We start from the raw sequence: 21,482 nt of genomic DNA, 5'->3' as shown, positions 1-21,482 counted from the left end.
AGTAATCTAATCTAGGTCTACCTCTACCCCTCCTAACTCCTGTTTCTGCCTCTAATATGTCTCTGACTAGACCTTCATGCCTGAGAAGGTGTCCTACCAACCTATCTCGTCTATTTTTTATTGACTTCCATAGAGTCCTCTGGTTTCCTATTCTTTCTAATACCTCTTCATTTCTAACCTTCTCTATCCACGGTAACATCATCAAATTATTTTAAAAAGGATTATAACCAAACCTAAAAGAGTTGGATAGAAATCTTCAACAACTGACGACCAAATCAATTATGAGTGGAATTCAAAAAGTATCTGTTTAAAAGCCACTTATATTTGCTACTTGATCATAATGTAAGGATAAAGAGCTCAAATTAAAAAAAAAATTAAAAAATTGTCTCTTCCGTGACAACGTTTCGAGAACGTTGCCGTGACCAGGATTCGAACCTGGGTTACTACGGCCACAACGTAGGGTCCTAACCACTAGACGATCACGGCTACTAGAGACGGTGATGGATTACCTATTTTGACGAAAATAAGTCGCTTTCCATACTCAACTTTCACCTTTACTGATTACGTCACAGCGCATTGTTTCTATAAAGCTTCAAGGCATTTATGAATGTCCAACTTTACGAGACGACCCAAAGCGAAGCAGGAAAAGCGAAGAAGCAACAAACCGTGCGATATAGTGATGAATTGTAAGAATTTATAATGCAATAGCATTTAACGTTGTTATCTCCAGAATTCTGAATTAAGATCTCAGATTCTCAAAGGAAAAAACATGACGATTGACAGCAATGTAAAGGAACTGACGGATTTGAACTACGGAGAACACAGATTCTTCACGTGAATTTCAAGAAAAATGTATTAAAGTTTCAAAAATAATCTAACGAAACATTTTCCAAACACCATGATGAATAATAAGGCTTATCAACACTATCGCAGACAAAGATTCCTCGTTGTGAGCAAATATTGCTAACAATCTGTCCAACTGGAGAAGTTAACCACACATTAATTAAACATTCAATTAATCTAGGCGATCATGGCTACAAGAGCCAGTCATGTATTTCTTATTTTTACGAAAATAACGTAAATAAGATGACGTACTCAAATTTCCCCGCTATCCATTACGTCATAGCGCATTGCTGGGTGCATTTATGAGTGTTATAACCTCCAGCAAAGTTCTAGCATTACTTGTCAATATTAAGACGTTGAAGTTTAAATTTCTAAAATTATTGACAGAATTCAAAGCGAATAGTTGCTTATGATATCAAAAGGATTCTGAAGCAATTGATGCAAATGAACTACTTCTATGACAAGTTCCTTAGACCACGTCCAGTTTTAAAAATGTTTTATAACAAATACTTAATAAAATTATTCAAAGAATTGACATTGTTTTATTGTTTGAAATGTAGGGGTACTAAATACACTTTAAAAGGGTTTAAGTCCTATTTGTAAGACACTTTGAGTTAAACTTTAAACATAAACCTAACCCCTAATGCCACATTAGAGGCTGTTGGCAAAATTCCAATTAGACAAGAGCAGTGACAGTAACATTGCGGTATCCATCACCCTAATTTCTACCCCAACTCATACCGTTTTTATGGCCAATATAAGCTTTTGATTGCTTGCATGTGTTTATTGCCAACCGCACTGTTTGAAGGATTCCAAAGAGATTACGGGGCTGTACCCGAAAAGATTTATCTTGTTGCTATTCTCAACATAACCTCAAATAAATGCAGGAAGTACGTACATTTTATATGAAGATGGTAAAATTGACAAACTTACGACAAAAATGTGTGTGTGACAAACGATTTTTGGAGTCCTACCATCTCATATTCCCCCCCCCCCTACCGGTTCTTGCCGCTGGTGCCCTTGACAAATATTTTCAGTCTCTCTCCAGTCTCTCAGAGTCTTCCAACGTCTCTGAGAGCGTCTCTCACAGTCTTTCACAGTCTCTCAGTTATTGCCTAGGTGTTTTTATGGATCTTTCACAGTCTCTGTATGAGAGACTCGAACGATAAAATTGTTAATTCAGAGATTCGAGTCTCTCACAGAGAGACTGAATGAATAAAACTGAAAAATTGAGAGACTCGAGTCTCTCGTAGAAAGACTGAATACGAAATGAGTATCTCTCTATGAGCGACTCGAATCTCTCGTTCAGGGACGCTAAACAGTTTTTTTGACAGTCTCTCTCAGCGACACCAAAAAGACTCGTTGAGAGACGGAGACTCGAGCCTCACTTTCAGAGACTCTGAGAGACTGTACATTTTTATCTCGGGTGGTCACGTCACGAAGCTTACAGTCGCTCCCCCTCGTCAAATTTTGTTGAGCCTCGTTCTCCCCCCTTACTGTGTGACGTAATTTATGAATGGTCCCTTATGTCTAAGAATAAATAGGTTGTTTAGGTCATTTAAGATTGTCGCCTTTGCAGCAAACTAAATTTTTGTCTTTTTGCTTTGAAATTGTAACAAAGCTTCACCACATTAATGTATTCGTTAAACAATATTGCGAAGTGTAAAACCAAGCTCGTTTATCTTTGAATTTTCTCTTCTACTCTATCAACGAAATATACTGACAGGCAAGGATTTGGGTTCAATTTATAGCATTTGCGGAGCAGTTTCGGTTCTGAACTTTAAGGCTTCAAACAGACACTATTAAGATTGCTTATTTTGCGAAACAAACTAAATTTGGTAGCGTATTTTCACAGAGGAATGATTAAATATCTAGTTCATGTACTCTAAGTAGACGAAATTCAATTATATCCTCAACTATTCGTCTATTGACGTGTGTCTGGTTTCACCAATGAAAGTTTTTAATATAGTATATGATTAATCAATTCATTAGGTAGGTAATGTATAATATTGCCATAAACAGCATGTACGACTAGTCAACAATTTAACTACAGTTAATTAATAACCCAATCATCATCATCATCATCATAAGGTCGTCAGTACGAAGACTGGTTGGACACGTACCTCCACTCTTTTCTATCCTGAGCTAATCTTCGCATTTCCCTAAAACTAGAACAACCCACATCCATAACTATTTGCGAAAGTAATCTAATCTAGGTCTACCTCTACCCCTCCTAACTCCTATTTCTGCCTCTAATATGTCTTTGACTAGACCTTCATGCCTGAGAAGGTGTCCTACCAACCTATCTCGCCTATTTTTTATTGACTTCCATTAGAGTCCTCTGTTCTCCTATTCTTTCTAATACCTCTTCATTTCTAACCTTTTCTATCCACGTTATCCTCATCATTCGCCTATAACACCACATTTCGAACGCTTCTAACCATTTCCTTTCCGCTAATAATCCAATAGTACAAATCTTAAAAAATTGGGGAACCTATAAATAGCAGGGACTTATCACAGAGTCAGTGAAGACGACAAGCCGCCTCACCACCCTGCATCTTCTCGCTTATAATTATTGATTCCGCTATTTAAACTGTTGCTTATTAACATACTAACACAGTAGGGAAGTATGTGTTAGCTTGTAGTTTTTAATAAATAATTTAGATGTACCAACTTTGTATCTGTGACCTAAATATGAATTTATAGATCTATAGATAATGGAACATTACAGATCCTAAATGGAAACAATAAAAATATAAATTAGGTTAGTACCTCCCCACGAGTAAGTCATTTTTAATGTAGAAATCTTTTTTTTATTTTAAACGTATCAATCTCCATTTCCATTGGATTTTTCTAAGCGTCGACGATGTGAACGCGCGAACACATTCCCAGTGCGTGTTGCGTATTAAGTGCCCCCTCGTGTTTAATATCCAAAAATTACGCAAAACGTCAAGATATAAGCAAAATTAATCGACCGAGTATCCGACTACCAAATGACAAACATCCCACTGGAAATCATAGTAGTCCGTGAAAATAACTGCTCTACCGAGAAGTACCATAAATCATGCGCCCTCTAAATGAGGTCCGCACGCCGGCTGATGCTGCTGTTCCACGCTTCTCTTCGTGGTGTGCGTTTCGTAGCGAAGGCAAAGGTCACCCGATCGTCTCGGATCGTCGAGAGAGGAAAACTTCCGACTACAGCGACATTTAAGCAAAGAGAGAGAGAGAAAATGGACGACGAGAGAATGAGAGGGATAGAGGAAGTGCTTGCGGAAGGGACCTGCATGCTGGCAGAATTTAAACCGCCCAGTTCCGCTTTTGTCTGAGTCAACTTTCTTGTAGACGGTGGATTTCGAACAGATAAATTACACCGCAAACGTTTTGTCCATTAAAGTTCACACTAGTAGATTAATTAGCCCGAGTCGGCACCAGTACACCTTCCGACCGAAGCAATTATGGCACAGTATTCCAAAGAAGGGCTTGCCAAACTTCTATTTATTTACTTCTTATCGTTAGAAGTGCAAGCTAGTTCCATGTATTCAACTACTAAAGCACTGTCTATGCCACAAAAAGAAATAAAAATCTAAACAATTTTGATTCATAGCCTTCAAAGTAATCTTCTTTTGAGGATCTTGAATGACCTACCACCAAAGATGTATAACGTGTATCATGTGCATTCATGTGAAGGGACCCGTAAGGGATCTCTGAAAAGTTTATTTTTTTTTCCCAAAGCTATCATTGGTCGTCGATTCAACTCCGTTTCTATCAAGTTCAAAGATTAACATAACTGAGCCTTAAAAACATATTACTATAACACTGAAAATGACGCAAAACCTAACCTTCTTTAGGAAATTTTGCCAGATATCATGGTCAGTTCTAAAAGCATCGAATAGGTTTTGTCGTATTGAAAAAAAAAATAGTCTCTTCAGTGACAACGTTTCGAGAACGTTGCCGTGACCAGGATTCGAACCTGGGTTACTACGGCCACAACGTAGGGTCCTAACCACTAGACGATCACGGCTACAAGAGACGGTTATTATTCGTTTATTTTACCGAAAATTAGTAAATTTGTGTGGTCAACTTTCACCGCTATCGATACGTCACAGCTCATTGTTTATATAATGCTTAAAAGTGATTGTGATTGTCAAACTCTTGAGCGACTATTTGTGGATAACGTAATTGCCTCCGAAACTCTGAACTAAGATCTCAGAAGTGTTACGTCAAAGATGAAAACACGACTCGCAGTAAGGTAAAAGAACTCATGCATTTGAATTACCAAGAATGCCATATTCTTCAATAGATTCCAAGAAAAATGCTCGTTTTTTTCCATCTCACTCCACCTCCATTAACTTGCTTCATTGGTTAACAGTTTCAAATATTTACAGTCATCATCATCATCATAAGGTCGTCAGTCCTAAGACTGGTTGGACACGCATCTCCACTCCTTCCTATCCTGAGCTAATCTTCTCATCTTAACACCTGTTTCTACCTCTAATATGTCTCTGACTAGACCTTCATGCGTGAAAAGATGTCCTACCAACCTATCTCGCCTATTTTTTAATGATTTCCATTCAGTCCTCTGCTCTCCTATTCTTTCCAATACCTCTTCATTTCTAACCTTCTCTATCCACGCTATCATCATCAAATTATTTTAAAAAGATATTATAACCAAACCTAAAAGAATTGGATAGAAATTAACGACCAAATCAATTATGAGTGGAATTCAAAAAGCATCTGTTCAAAAGCCAGTTATATTTGCTTAAGCGTACCTACTTGATCATAATTTTAGGATAGAGCTCAAATTAAAAAATAAATAAAAAAATTGTCTCTTCCGTGACAACGTTTCGAGAACGTTGCCGTGACCAGGATTCGAACCTGGGTTACTACGGCCACAACGTAGGGTCCTAACCACTAGACGATCACGGCTACAAGAGACGGTTATGGATTACCTATTTTAACGAAAACAAGTCACATTGTGTACTCAACTTTCACCGTAATCGATATTACGTTACAGCTCATTGATTCTCCAAGCCCCAAGGCATTTGTGAATGCCAGTCGTTTGAGCGAAGTATTTGTATAAATTATACTTGTCTCTGACAATACTACTTACTGTATTGAACCATGAACTTTAAATTTGTAATGTTATTGTCAATGTTTGATGTGAATATACAAGATCAAAATGGTTGATCTGATTGAATTGATACGAATGAACCGCGAGAAAAGTGGTAGCCCGAGCTTACATATAGAGAGAACTATTGCTTTTATGTACTAGTTTATGAGAGATTTTTTGAGTTGTATATGTTTTTATAAATAATTTTCAACCGCAAGCCTAGCAATTTGCGTTCGGGTTAATTAACTCNAATTTAAAAAAATATAATAAATCCTAAAAGAGTTGGATAGAAATCTTCAGCAACCGACGACCAAATCAATTATGAATGGAATTCAAAAATCATCTGCTGAAAAGCCAGTTATATTTTTAGCTTAAACGTACCTACTTGATCATAATGTAAGGATAAGGAGCTCAAATTAAATAAAAAAAAATAAAAAAATTGTCTCTTCCGTGACAACGTTTCGAGAACGTTGCCGTGACCAGGATTCGAACCTGGGTTACTACGGCCACAACGTAGGGTCCTAACCACTAGACGATCACGGCTACAAGAGACGGTTATTATTCGTTTATTTTACCGAAAATTAGTAAAATTGTGTAGTCAACTTTCACCACTATCGATACGTCACAGCTCATTGTTTATATAATGCTTAAAGGCATTTGTAGGAAATTATAAAGCAATAGTTTTTAACGTAATTGCCTCCAAAACTCTGAACTAAGATCTCAGAAGTGTAACGTGTAAGATGAAAACATGACGACTCACAGTAGCGTTAAAGAACTGAAGCATTTGAACTACCAAGATTACCATATTCTTAAACAGATTCCAAAAAAAATATATTAAAGTTTGAAAAACAATCTAATGAACCATTTTCCACAACAACATGACCAATTCAGCTCATCAGCGCCTTCACTCGCAGACAAAAAATTCTCATTGTGAACGAGTATTGTGAGTAATCCATGCATCAAAAAGGTCAACTGGAAGAGAAGTTAGCTTCACATTAATTAAACATTCAATTCGCAATAATGGGAAAACAATGATGCTCGTTTCTTCCATCTTACTCCACCATTAACTTGCTTAATTGGTTAACAGTTTCAAATATCCAAAGTATACTAATAATATTTCCGAATAATGAGAATGGAATACTGTGGATAGAAAAAGCTAGAATTGCGAAGGCAGGTAATAGAAAGTGCAAGAAAACAAATGGCGCTATGGAAGTCAATAAGAGAAGAGGAAAAATAATGTTAGAGAATAAAACATAAAAGGTGGCAGGCAGAAGGAGACCTAGATTAGATTCCTGTTAGAATTACTCTAGAATGATAATGAATATTATTTCGATTTGAGCCAGGAAATTAATTTAAAAAAATATAATAAATCCTAAAAGAGTTGGATAGAAATCTTCAGCAACCGACGACCAAATCAATTATGAATGGAATTCAAAAATCATCTGCTGAAAAGCCAGTTATATTTTTAGCTTAAACGTACCTACTTGATCATAATGTAAGGATAAGGAGCTCAAATTAAATAAAAAAAGATTAAAAAATTGTCTCTTCCGTGACAACGTTTCGAGAACGTTGCCGTGACCAGGATTCGAACCTGGGTTACTACGGCCACAACGTAGGGTCCTAACCACTAGACGATCACGGCTACTAGAGACGGTTATTATTCGTTTATTACCTTTGGATTTAGTTTAATGTTTGTACTCTACTTTCACCCATAAAACCATGGTCAAATATACAATCCATGCGTATCGAATATGTATTTGAAACCGCCGATACACGTCAGTCTTAGGCCCGCACTTTCACGAGAATGTTTAGTTTATGGCGAGTTGTTTTCAACGAATAATGCACAGTTGTGAGAGAATGCACTTCAGATAAATAGTTATTTGGAGCAGGTTTTGATTTTGATCAAAAGAGTGCATGAGATTATTGTAGGAACGGGCGTTTTATCAGAAGTTTCTTTTTGTTTAGACGCCTCCATTATTTGTTCACTTCTTTTTCTTTAATACTCGTAATACTCTGCATTTCGGCAATGGAGCAGAGCAACCCCAACAGCGTGAATGCGCTAGCCGCTGTTCAGTTTTGTAGACGGCCAAATCCGATTAAAACTGCAGATATGTATGCACCATAGTAGCAGTAAGCGGAAGTACTATTAGCCATCGACTTGGCATAAATATAAGGATAGCCGCATTAATACCTGTTGGAGCTGTTAGCCTGGGCTTTTCCCCGATAAACTTCTCCCGTTCTCGACGCTTAAACTCGACGAATAATACAATTTATTTCAATAAAACTCCAGAGCTAAAGAAAACTCTCGCAGCGTCGCCTTAACTAAACCATGGCACCATAGAGCGTCCGAGAAATTCCCTTTTAATTTCAATCTCTTGCTTTAGCCGAATTAAGCACCAAAGACAGAAGCAAATGTCTATAAATCCTAAATACGTTTTTCAGACGTGTATACTTACCATTTTATAAAATGGAGAGCTTTTTAGAAGGAAGTAGTTGTGAGCCCACAAGGAAATCTCCGAAACATGTGTTTCATTCGTTCTAAAAGTTAAATGTCCTCGAATTTTACATAAAGAATCCAACAAGCCTTTCTGAACAAAGTCTTTGACAAAATTAGATAAAAAAAAAAAGAAAAAACTGCATCAAACATTTATTTCCAATCTGGGCGCAACAAAGGGTGAACTAAGCGACTTGGTTTCAGAAAATAGTTTAAATCGGTGAACTCATTCAGATATTCGTTTTTGTTTTTGTTTGTTATCCGTTTTAGCGAATAGTCATGGTTCGTACTCGTGGATTAACTTAATCCATTCCCTTAATCTGGCTCAGCTTGTGAAAATAAAATGAACATAACCACTTGAATAAGTTGCTTTAATTTCTGAGTTGAATCTCCATTTTTTTTTAGTTCTTTTGTAATATATAACAGTTTCCGTCTCAAATAAAAGCGCAGTATAATCCTCCTCGGCTAGAGATAAGGTGGACGCAACCACTACAATAAATTACGTTCGGAAGTTCTCACTTCAACAAACAAAATGTCGGCCTATATTCCTCATCTCCAGATCATAACAAACTAGAATAGGTTGCATTCATTTCAGAGCAGAACATAACCTCGTTTCATTCTTTTGGATGTACCGTTACAATCAAAGTTGCTACTGCAACGAAATTGCACGTACATTATAAGTACTTGGTAATGAATTTAATCAAACTATTCGCCATCGAAAGTCGACGGACGTTCGCTGCTCCTCTCGGAACGAAGAATCCTACCGACGAGCATTCGAATCCTTCCACGTAGCACACCATGTAGTAGCACAACTAAAATTAAACTCTAAAACCTTTTATCATCTGCAGTGCGAGGCGACGCTGCCCCGTCGCGGCGCCGTGCACCAGCACTCCCCCGACCCGTTACGTGATAAACTTTTCATTATTACGTGCTGTTGCATTTCGACGTTTTATACGAGCGAGCAGACGTGAAATGTGCAAGGACTGGGTAATAAGGCAGCGATATGCACTTGTACATATCTGTGTTTGTGTTCGAGTAGTCCTCCATGACTGTCATCGTTATATGGACGCGATTATGTTACAATGTTAATCAAATTAGAGGTTCTGAAACGACCGACCCCGACAAACGGCTAAAACATGACAATGGCACCTGATACATAATGAACGAACAAACATCCTTATGATATTCTGCTATTGTAAATACGTATAATATACGTACATCCAACTAGATCTGAGAAGATTTGGAGGCAATGTTCAATGGGAACAGTCTGCAAGATATTGTCAATTTTGTAAATCGAAAAACAATAGCTTTTAAGAGCTACTCGAGTCACTCAACTGGGATTATAATACACGAATAAACATTCCATCATCAAAAGGTCGTCAGTCCTAAGACTGGTTAGACACGCATCTCCACTTCTTCTTATCCTGAGCTAATCTTCGCATTTCTCTAAAACTAGAACATCCCACATCCTTAACTATTTGCGAACAGTAATCTAATCTAGGTCTACCTCTACTTTCTAACTCCCGTTTCTGCCTCTAATATATCTCTGACTAGACCTTCATACCTGAGAAGGTGTCCTACCAACCTGTCTCGCCTATTTGTTATTGACTTCCATTTTCCTCCTCTATTCTATCGTTTCTAATATCACTTCATTTCTAACCTTCTCAATCCCCGGTATCGTCATCATTCGCCTGTAACACCACATTTCGAACACTTCTAACCTTTTATTTCCCGCAGTCCAACGTCCATGTTTCGCACCCGTAATCTAATCTAGGTCTATCTCTACCCCTCCTAACGCCAGTTTCTACCTCTAAGATGTCTCTGACTAGACCTTCATGTCCGAGAAGATGTCCTCCTTACCTATCTATTTCTTATTGACTTCCATTGAGTCCTCTGTTCTCCTATTGTTTCTAATACCTCTTCATTTCTAACCTTCTCTATCCTCAGTATCCTCATCATTCATCTGTATAGATATATATAGAAGTGACTCGACCCTGCGTTATCCTCTGCTTTATATGTCTACAATTCCATCTATCTGACTTCCTAGATACCTAACCTCAGTCAATTCTTCTACTTTTTCGTCTCCTATCTTTATATTCGCTTTTTCCCTACTTTTTCTTCCCTTGCATCCCAATTTTTTTGTTTTACTTTTATTTATTTTTATACAGTACTGTTTTGTCAATTCCGCTTCCATTTTATTTATAGCTACCTCTAACTCCTCCTCCTTGCTAGATGCTAATAATCCTTAGGCGTCAAGATTTAGGATGCAATTTATCCCTTAAATGTGTTGCTTATGTAAATTCCATTCTAATAAACGTATTTGCAAACTATAAAAGAAATAGAACAATGACATTTATATGAATTTAAATTACAACTAGGCCAAAGGCTGTGACACTAAGGGTAGAGAATCAATATTCAAGGCAATGTTTTGAGAAATCCACCCTTTAACCTTTCATCCACCTCTCCATTTTAAATAATGCCTTTTTTCTTTGTTAACCCCTCGTCTGACGGTAAATTACACAAAAATTTCGTTCTCCGGTTATAAGGAGAAGAGCTTCTAATATTTTATAACATCCCTCCGATAACAGAATGAAAAACAAAAAAAAAACAGAACAACCACCTGCTACGTTAATTATTCCCTCACGCATTTACATAACTCAACACAGCCGACCTCCCATCGCGGTTGGGAACCGTTTTCGCGAAACCTTTATTGTTATTATCAAATGGGAAGCAAAATTTCGCACTATATTTCGAGGCAGGGGGTGAATTAAACAGATAAACGTTAGGTAAACGGGTTAAATGAGAACCGAGAAAGTTAGAAACTGGGGAGGAGTTGGAAAGAAAGTCGACGATGGAGCAAGAAAGTAACGAAGGATACAATATGGGGCTCTCGCCATTTCTCGGGATCAGATTCCCGCAGTTTTAGAGTCGTGGCTTTACTGCTATTTTACGATCCACGTCCATACGTTGTGCAACGTACGTACATACGAGAGGTCACTCCCGAATCCTCAATCAGTAGCGACTCGTGAACCCTGAAATTTATTTCAAATCTAAAACCACAAACAGTTACTTCCATTTCAAAGATTCAGGAAAAGAATCGAGTGAATAATAACCATGTCAAAAACCGTTCAAGTCGTAGGTAAGTCATCCAAAAACGTAACGACCAATTTCAATAATTTTTATGCAAAAAGCACAGCTTGCAAGCGCTGTGTAGAAGATGGAGCCTAGAAGAAAGATCATAATCCATATAGGTACTTTTATGAATTAGAAAATTGAAAACGTAATTTTTTCTGTCGCTTGGAGTGAAGTGGTCAAAGTGACTTATCGAAAAGTTAAAAGTTAAGGTTCATGTGACCTATAATACACGTACGTAATGTTTGTAGTATTCATCTGTATTTCTATAACTATACCATTTATCTTACGAAAGCAAATTCATTCATTTTAAAGAACCATCGATATACCTGATTTAAAACAAAATACTTTTGGGTGTTTAATTCCCACCAGCCACTAATGCTGATGGGCGGGCAGTCCTTCCGGACTACACCGCTAGCTAGGGCTGAAAGACCCTCTTCAGCCTCCTTTCAGGAATCGTGGGAATGGGTGGGTGGTGGATCGGGTGAGAAAGATGAAACAGAGGAAATGAAGACAGAAGAGAATGAAAGATAATCTGGGCAATATTACTGCTCCAGCATTTGCCTAAGTGATCCAAGGAAACCACAGAAAACCTTCGACTAAAGCAGATGGACCCGGAATCGAACCAGCGTCCTCCCGAATGCTACGCAATAGTCTAAACCTCTAGGCCAAACCGATCGCCTGATTTTTCGGCTGTGGCTCCTTTATACTTTGTCGATATTGGTGTCATCTTTACTGCAAAATGCAAGAGAACGAGAACTAAATGTCAACGTATGGGCGGAACTTCCACCCTTGCAATAACACCAAAACGCCCCTGCGTCTCCTAATCTCCACCCGCCAAGAAACGGCTAAGGATTTGCCGACTGAGAAAACGACCAAAGGATCAACCACTGAGTATTTTATTTAAAATCTACGAGAATAAACTGAACCTACTATAGTCGCCGGACATTTTAAGGAGAGACGAAGTGCACCGGGAGAGAGAAAATATCGACAAAAAAATTGCTGCAAAGGAATCAGTAACTGCAAGTTTTTACAATGAATTCACTAAAACACAAGCAAATAAGAAGGAGTTAAATAATTCTGACTGAAATAAATCTAAAACTGATGGTACAAATAGGAATGGAGAAATACCTTTTACTCTTTAGAAAGCTATTACGTACAACTGAAAATGATGGGAATGTTAAGGGAATAAAAGAGAGAACAGCAAAATAGTAGCACTTGAAATCAGAAGCTTCTGGAAGATTACAACAAATAATTAAACTATTCCTTTGTCCTTTTAGTAGCCTCGCATTATATATGTATTGAACACTTCATTAAACTTTTGAATGCTGAGTTTAACCCAAACAATTTTCTGTCTCAAAACAGAAAAGACACACTCAGAGTTAACCCCATAAATCATTCTCTTTGTGGTTCTTGGCGCTTTATTGAAATATTTAGTTGTCACCTGAGGCATGTTTAAAGTGTAAAAAAAAATAACGAGACAACGCAAGCAAAACAAGGCAATCTTCTGGGGGAATTTACGACAAAATGAAACAACTTAACCGACGAAACTGTTCAAAAACCACTTTTTTTCTCGAATATATGTATGAAAGCGTAGGTATGTATCGGATCGTGTTTTAAACGAAAGGGCCCCTTTTTGTCGCATGCCTCGATAAAATGGGATTATGTAAAACATCAGCCAACCTCCCTTTAAATCCGAATTTAAACAAACCCAATAGATGCTTTATGTATAACCGTTACAACGGGTTAAGACATTTTGGTTTTGTCTTTCCCTTTCCGCCAGTAAAATATTTATGTACGCGAGCAGTCTCAGAATTAATCGGCCTGACACATAGATGGCGGTAGTAGTTGAAACATAATAATGGCTGTGGTAGACAGTGTGAACCTCAGTAAAATTAAGTTTAAATATTGAAGAACCTGTTGTTTATTAAATGTTTGACAGCTATCAATAGTGAACACCTTCAGTGAATTTATAAAAAGATTGGTCATTGGGATATATGATTCGAAACTTTCATATAAAAGGACTTAGTGCAAACAATATCAAAGTCAAGCTAAATTCTACCACCTTCGTTTTCAACAGTAAGTTTCAGAATTCAAACGAGGCCGTACGAGCTGTGAAGATGAAAAAAAAAACTAAAACTTTTGGGTATTTCATTCCCACCAGTTACTAATACTGGTGGCCGAGCAGTCCCCCCGGACTACGTCGGAAGGTAGGGCGGAAGGCCCTTTTCAGCCTCCTTTCAGGAATCGTGCGATAGGGTGGGTGGTGGTTTGGGTTAGAAAGATGAGACGGACGAAATGAAGACATAAGAGAATGAAAGATTATCTGTGGAATATTACTGCCCCAGCATTTGCCTAAGTGGTCGAAGAAAACCAGAGAAACACTAAAGACCAAGGCAGACGAATCCGGAAGCGAACCGGAGTCCTCCCATATGCTAAGAAATCGTCTAAACCTTGCCATGCTGATCGATGTGAAGATGAACGTCGCAGTGGTCAACCAAGTGAGGTGACTATTCCAGAAATGGTGAAAATATCCACAAAACAATATTAGCTGAAATGGTAAGCATTTAAAAAAGCATACTGACTAAACATTTGGATATGAGAAACCTCTGTGCAGGATGGGTGCAGTAATTGCTTAGAATCTAACATAAACAACAAGCTTTTGCGTAGGTTTCTAAATATGGATGAAACGTGGATCCATCACTACACACCCGAGACAATGGAAAAGTCAAAACAATGGACTGAAAGGGGCGAATGGGGTCCGAAGAAGGCTAAGACAGCTCCATCTGCAGGCAAGATTATGGGTTTAGTTTTTTGGGATACGCATGGTACAATTTGCATTGACTTTCTTGAAAAAGGAAAACCCATCAACGGCGAATATTATGCAAACTTAATGCAGCGTTTGAGTGACGAAATTGGGAAGAAACGGCCGAATTTGACAAAAATTATGATCATGACATTGAACCCGGAAAACAATATCGATTCAATATTTTAGATTATCCATTTCCAAGAAGTTTAGAATCTGTTGAGCTCTCTACAGTTAACGAATTAGAAGATATTCATGGAATGTCTCTTTGTCCTCTTTTTAAGCTTCTAATACCGTCAATGGTCAATGTGGGCAACTTTCTTTCATCATTTCATATGATGTTTGAACAGTGATACCAGCAAAACTCTTAACGGCAAAAATGTATTTTGTATTTACAAAATGCTTTTCTCAAAAAAGTATTTAAAGTAAGTATTTCGAATAAATCACGACTCTGGTATTAGGACGACCCTTTCATAAGGTATTTGCACGAGTTTTTTTCTTTGAAAGGATTCTTTGTTTAGTTTAAAAAAGACTCGGAATTATTAGCCTGGCATAAACTACCGTAAATTAATAGAGACGGCATCCCATTTTCCGCTGCTTCAAGTGAATGAAGTGCAATTTTCAGCTGGGAGCATCCCACTTTAAGTATAATGTACGAACCAACCCTGCAATTCTTTTATTTTCATACGATTTATAAGCTGTGCGCATCTTGTATTGAAAGCTAAAAATAAAAAATCCTCAACCCAACAACTGTAGAAATTACATTGTCTATCCCTTTACAGGATATGACAACAGACAATAAGCAAAGAAAAATGTGTATATGTATATACAATTAGGAAGTTTTTCATGTTTTGTACCTTTAATTAACATACTGCATTCATTTAGTACAAACGCATCGTGGAAACTGAGAGAAAATTCAGTTGTGGAATGACAACAAGAGCCAGAATATTGCTGAAGTAATTGCAACCATATTAAAAGACAAAACAAGATGAAATACAAAATCCTACAGGCATATACCTTGGTCCTGGTAGAGGAGAACGGGGGCAAGAGTTAAATATTTGCAATAAATAATTAATAACAAAATATGGAACGTTTAAATGACTATCCTTTAGTAAATTTCCAACATAGTTCGTTCATTTTCAAGGTAGAATAATAAAACAAGGAAGAAGATCCATAAAACTGACCCTTTTGGCCAAATATAATACTGTAGAGTATTGTTATTCTGCGTTACTGCTAACAATCCTCTAGATCAACTCTTTATTACTGAAAGCTTCGTCTTCTTACGTGTCGAAACACGTTTTAGGCTTTTTAAACGTTTGACTTCAAAGATGTTATTTATTTCATTTCAACAAAACCCATTTGATTCATTTGTACCTGCTGTACATTAATTAGACGTAGATACAACAGAAATTCTTTTCTTTTGTGTTTAATTTCTTCTAAACAAACCCTTCTACCACGATCAAACGATAAAACCAACGTTTTCATAGTATTTTGTACACGCGACCCTTTCAGTACTAGGCAGAACAATAAACTAACAAAAAGAGCATTAAAGAGAGCATACTTTTGCTGATACTATTTTCAATCAAACCTTCCTTGACAGACTTATTACACAATCAGGGAAATAATTAATTTATTGCCCATAAAGAACTGCGCTATTTTTACAATTGGTAAATGAATTATTCATTTGTAACTGCGTACATCAATGCAAAATCTATAATAATTCTGTTATTTTACCTTCTATGGTCCTAAATTGAGAATTCCTTCCACCTCGATCGCATCGCCCGAGAAAAGTTCACAAACATCATTGCACAATAATAACTCACTCGCGACTATTTACATTGACAACTGTTTAAACAAACTCATAAACTTTATGGCATAGCTTTAAACGTTATAAACAATCGTTATTCGTGTAAGAACGAACCACCCGATTATTTTTTGCCAGTAGAACAAGTAAAATACGAAGAAAACTATGAAAACCTCCACACGTTTTTGCACTCCGACTATCGGCAGACGACGCGTACGAAGAAGGACGAAAGCTGACCGCGATCGTAATTGCTTCGTCAGTCGACGCTTGCTAGGATTCTCGGATTCATAAACAATTGATGAGATTTACGAAATGAAACGATAAAGAGTCGTTTTAAATATGATTGTAGACAAATTTTTCACTGTTAAAGGATCTAATGGGTCAATAGTATTATAAATGATAGTCAGAGATGTGATTTATTTGAAATACTTGCACTTAAAATGCAAATACAAAATAAAAAGCCCTATTTGTATCTTGCATTTAAATACTTTTTTGAGCAAAGCATTTTGTATTTTATTTCAAATACTTTTCTAAACTTATTTCCTATTTGTAAAATGCGAAATGCATTTTTACTGTTAAAATTTTTGCTAATATCACCGATCAAACATTATAAATAATGATTAATGAATGTTGCTCACATTTGCCATTGAAACTATTAGAAGCTTAAGGTGGGGACAAGGAGGCATTCCATGAATGCCTTCTAATTCTTTAAGTGAAGAGAACCCAAAAAATTCTAAATTCCTTGGAAACGGATAATCTAAAATATTGGATTGATATTGTTTTCCGGGTTCAATGTCATGGTCCATGGAATTTTGAAGTTCCAAATTGATATCAACACCTGCCGAATCACCACTTATCGTACCTTTAGCAAGGAACTACGAAATTCTACGCATTACAACAAAACAGTCCGTAAAACAATATCGAATTGATATACGACAGCTGTGTAAAACTGAAAATTACAAGATATTGTGGTGTGCTAATAAATGTCTATAATCCAAAATTCTTAGAAAACGATTCGAAAAACTTCACTTATTAGTTTAACCCAAAGCTAAAGAAACTATGTATTCCATTTCTTTCTCTTATTATAATGTGTAAAATATCAGAAACAAAATGGAGTTGTAAATATTTTGATAAAAAAAAGATTGATGTTGATTTTACATCAATAAAATTATATGCAACCCTATTTTGACTCTAATCTTTCACGGTAAACACACTATTTTCGCATCAGTGTTTTTTCTCCAATTAAAACGGGTGACAAAGGGAAATAAGCAAGCATATAGAAGAATTGCTTGTTGCTGAACTGAAGAAACTATAACATAAACATAGAAAAACTATATCTCAATCACTTCATACTCAATTTTCGCAGCTGATAATATAACGCAAACACCGGTATTAGTCTAGAAAAACTCTAATATTTAAAAAATGAGCAAATGCCTGCAAGGTTTTCTTAAAAAACATTTTATACTTAAGTGAATGTGGAAAATTAAATAGGTACTACAAAAAAAGTATTTATTTTGCATTTAGCATTTAAAATATAAGAAGGAAATATATTTAGTATTATACATTTGAAATAACAAATCAAAAAAATACTTGAATATTGTATTTAAATACTTTTAAAAAACCATTTTGCAGATCTCTATCTATCTAGCATTAACTGTAGATAGGCTACTTATAAGTTTACACTTAATACAAAAAAGATTTTATGAATATATGGTAAGTATTACTGTCTTCTGCGCTGGTTTTATATTATAATGCTTTCTCTTTTAAATAAACATTTCTTTAGCAATATTAAGAAAAAGATCCTTCTTTGCGTGAATATGAATAAAGTTAAAAAAATGTGTACATCAACCGTATAACTAGTCTAATTGATGAAGCTACGCACGAAATAAGGATCAATGACCAAAGAAGAACGCATTCCATTCGTTGCGAGAATTAATGCAAAATTCCAGGCTGAAATGGCAAACGTAGGAAAGCATTTTCTTTCTTTCCGACTTGTATCATTCCTAATAGCCAACAAACAAAAGCCTGTCGCTCTAACAAAGGCAACAGTGCAAGTCGACTTACAACTTAAAGTACTCGAGGTCAATGTAAACTTGAAAGAAGCGGGTTTGGGCGAGGTTAAGTTATCAGTATTACCTACCTTTTTTTGATTCTGTTTTGTTTTTAACACTTGTTGTTACCGTTCACCCAGTGGCGTAGAAATCGAAAGGCGGAGGAGAGCAGAGCGCTGGGGCCCAAAAGTCAAGATGACCCTTAAGACCCCATTGCTCCATTGAAATCTGAAAAAATTCCTATACGAAAAAAAGATCCACATCACACTATGTCTAGAACAAGGTGATCTAAAATTAGAATATTTGGTAAATTTTGCAAACAATCTTCGAAAGCTCGTTAATAACGGTTTTTTATTGCGTTTTCAAAGGAAAGTTGAATTCTTATAATGAAAGGTGTAGAATTAAATAATAATCACGATAGAGCAAAATAAGCTCAGGTTAAACTCAATTGGCACAGTGGTTCCTTCGCAAATTCCAAAAAACAATAAATTTACGCATTTTTAAAACTAACTCCGGCTAACATACAAATTCATCATCATAAGATCGTCAGTCCTAGGACTGGTTGGACACGCACCTTCACTCTTTCCTATCCTGACCTAATCTTCGCATTTCCCTAAAACTAAAAGAACGCATATCTTTAACTATTTGCAAACAGTAGGTAATATATTCTAGGTCTACCTCTACCCCTCCTAACTTCCGTTTCTGCCTCTAATATGTCTGCCTAAGAAGGTGTCCTACTAACCTATTTCGCGTATTTTTTATTGACTTCCACAGAGTCCTCTATTCTCTGACTCTTTCTAATACCTCTTCATTTCTAACCTTCTCTATCCACGGAATCTTCATCATTCGCCTGTTATACCACATTTCGAACGCTTCTAACCTTTTTTTTTCCGCCGCGCCCATTGTCCATGTTTCGCATCCGTACAGCAACGTGCTCCAAACATACACCTTTAACAACCTTCGAATCTCTAAATTTACCGTTCGCGAGCATAGAAGTGACTTCTTGTTATTAAAGGCGACTCGACCCTGCGCTATCCTTTGCTTTATATTCCTACTACTCCTTCCGTCTTGACTTATCTGACTTCCTAGATACCTAAAATCGGCTACTTCTTCTAATTTATCGTCTCCTATCTTTATATTCGCTCTTTTCCTACTTTAACTTCCCTTGCATACCAGTATTTTTGTTTTACTTTTATTTATTTTCATACAGTACTGTTTTGTCAATACCGCTTCCATTTTATTTAAACTCCTTATCGTCCTATCTCTAACTCCTCCTTGCTAGATGTTATTACTGCTATATCATCTGCAATCTAAGTATACTAATCTTTTGACCCTGTATATCCCTCCAGCTCTATATGACTGCCTATTACATATAAACTAAGTACCACTCTTCTATCTCAGGAACTCGTCCCTATATTTTTAAGTGTATTTAAGTATATTATATGGCAATTTATTAAATAGTACTTAAGCTTGATCAAGAAGTTCAGTGGTATTTAAGCAAAGCCAAAAATAAATCGTTTAGGATTAATAATCTAAGAAAGTCAAAGAGCAGTTTAGCTAAATCATATAAATAATTAGCAGATGCTTTCGGTAATTCTCAGACTTGAGTGGACTCTCATGTTCGTATTTTTGGAGATAAATCATAAATGGTTTCAGACCAATTAAGAAGTGTTTTGAAGCAATTGCACGGAATAAATTGACGTCACTATTTAATAATTCCAGATGTTATTAGCGTTTCTCGAAAACTTGTGCGAAGTGAAGAAGAAACGAACGGAAGCTGTTAGGAAGAGCATTTATGCAGTGCAGAGAATTTCCTCGGTTTAACTTCTTTGGGTTTAACGAGCGTTTTGCGGCGAGCGCGAGGCGTCAACGTGCCTTGTGTGCCGGTTGGTTGCGACGATTGCGGTTACGACAGCGGTTGGTATATTATGGTACCCGTTACCGACAGAGCAGAGGTTGCAAGAGAATGTTCCTGTCCAAACTTAATATATATCTGAAAATCACTCGTGAGCTGCAAATAGTCTCTTTGTTTCCTAACGTACTAGATGTACGTTTCACGTACATTCGTACATAGAACGATCTCAACTTCTGATTCAATGCCTCTTCCACTAATGACTGTTACTGCACTTCCTGTACGTTTGTGTGTAAGTGTATGTATTGTACATCTATTGTATGAAGCATACAAGGTAAAGATAGAGTATTTCAAGGGAAGACTATTGAGGTGCGAACAGGAAACATAAATCTGATAATCATAAAACAAGTATCAACTTTGAGTTTTTGTGGACTAAGGAAGGAGCATATGAATCAGTTTAGGTGCAAAAATTCAGTATTATGTTGATAAGAATTTACGATAATAAGCTGATCCGGTGGTTTTAACCGGATAGTGTCGAATAAATGCGGTAAATACGTCGGCACGGACTCGTGTGTCGCTGATTTTAGTCTTTGTGAAATTACACCTGAATGGTGGAAAAACAAAAGTGATATTGCCGATTTACTATTCTCTTGATGAAAACAAGATTTTTTTGTGATAAAAAATATACAAAATTCTTTGAAAAGCAGCAATTTCGCGCCAATTTTTTTCATTGGCACTTTTGAATAACTTCAGTAAATCGAATTTTGCAGATGTGCCTCGTTCAATTACTTATTTAATAAAAGTGTCAAGATCACATGATTACTGTCGGTTTTACAAACGGATATTGTTTTTTATCAGTTGTATTTTATGCAAGTGCAGTTGCTGACACCACACTTAAGTGAATTGTTTCTACAATCGATATTCTTTTCTTCGGCGAACGGTAGAAATTCGTATCGTGTTTAACGCTTGAACGCCTATCCGGTCGATCGATATATTTTTAGGTACCTGTCTTTTAGAAAAGACGATGTAAAAGTTATACCTCGATGCATTAATGTAATACTTAAATATAGCGGCGACCGTCGTCGAGATCAGAACCACTCTATGAGAACAGATTAGTAAATACTATTTGCTTCAATAATTCGAAATGGTCTGTATTCTGTCGAAACGACCAGACGCGGATCGCGATTTCGATCTTTTTGGGTCTCATCAGCGCGTCGCAGGCAGCTCCGACAGAACACAGACCAACTTTTACCTGCTGTCTTAACAGTGCGTTTCAGAAAATACTACAAATGGCGCAGTAAACGCCATCTGCATACGTAATCCTAAAATGTAGCATCGTGCTACAGATGGCGTTCACTTCAGCAAGTAGATATCCATACATTTAAATGGA

The 21,482-nt window shown here is 36.7% G+C and overlaps 1 protein-coding gene and 5 non-coding genes across 7 annotated transcripts in view; all 6 read right to left on the bottom strand.

Annotated features, from left to right (window-relative positions):
* LOC108736405 (voltage-dependent calcium channel gamma-5 subunit) overlaps nucleotides 1–16,416 on the bottom strand; it is a 408,324-nt gene extending 391,908 nt beyond the window's left edge. For both annotated transcript variants that reach the window (XM_025981263.1, XM_018468834.1), the window contains exon 1: nucleotides 16,120–16,416. The gene's annotated coding sequence lies outside the window, so the exon portion shown is untranslated. The remainder of the gene's footprint in view (nucleotides 1–16,119) is intronic.
* Trnah-gug lies at nucleotides 415–486 on the bottom strand. Its single transcript has one exon. It is a non-coding gene; the product is annotated as a tRNA-His (tRNA).
* On the bottom strand, nucleotides 4,793–4,864 carry Trnah-gug. The gene has a single exon. It is a non-coding gene; the product is annotated as a tRNA-His (tRNA).
* On the bottom strand, nucleotides 5,698–5,769 carry Trnah-gug. The gene has a single exon. It is a non-coding gene; the product is annotated as a tRNA-His (tRNA).
* Trnah-gug lies at nucleotides 6,425–6,496 on the bottom strand. The gene has a single exon. It is a non-coding gene; the product is annotated as a tRNA-His (tRNA).
* Nucleotides 7,524–7,595, bottom strand: Trnah-gug. The gene has a single exon. It is a non-coding gene; the product is annotated as a tRNA-His (tRNA).
* Nucleotides 16,417–21,482: the final 5,066 nt, after the last annotated feature.

Source organism: Agrilus planipennis, unplaced genomic scaffold, assembly GCF_000699045.2.
Source record: "Agrilus planipennis isolate EAB-ADULT unplaced genomic scaffold, Apla_2.0 scaffold5, whole genome shotgun sequence".
Taxonomy (NCBI): domain Eukaryota; kingdom Metazoa; phylum Arthropoda; class Insecta; order Coleoptera; family Buprestidae; genus Agrilus; species Agrilus planipennis.
Note: the sequence above shows the minus strand (reverse complement) of the source record. Positions and strands in the feature narration are given on the sequence as shown.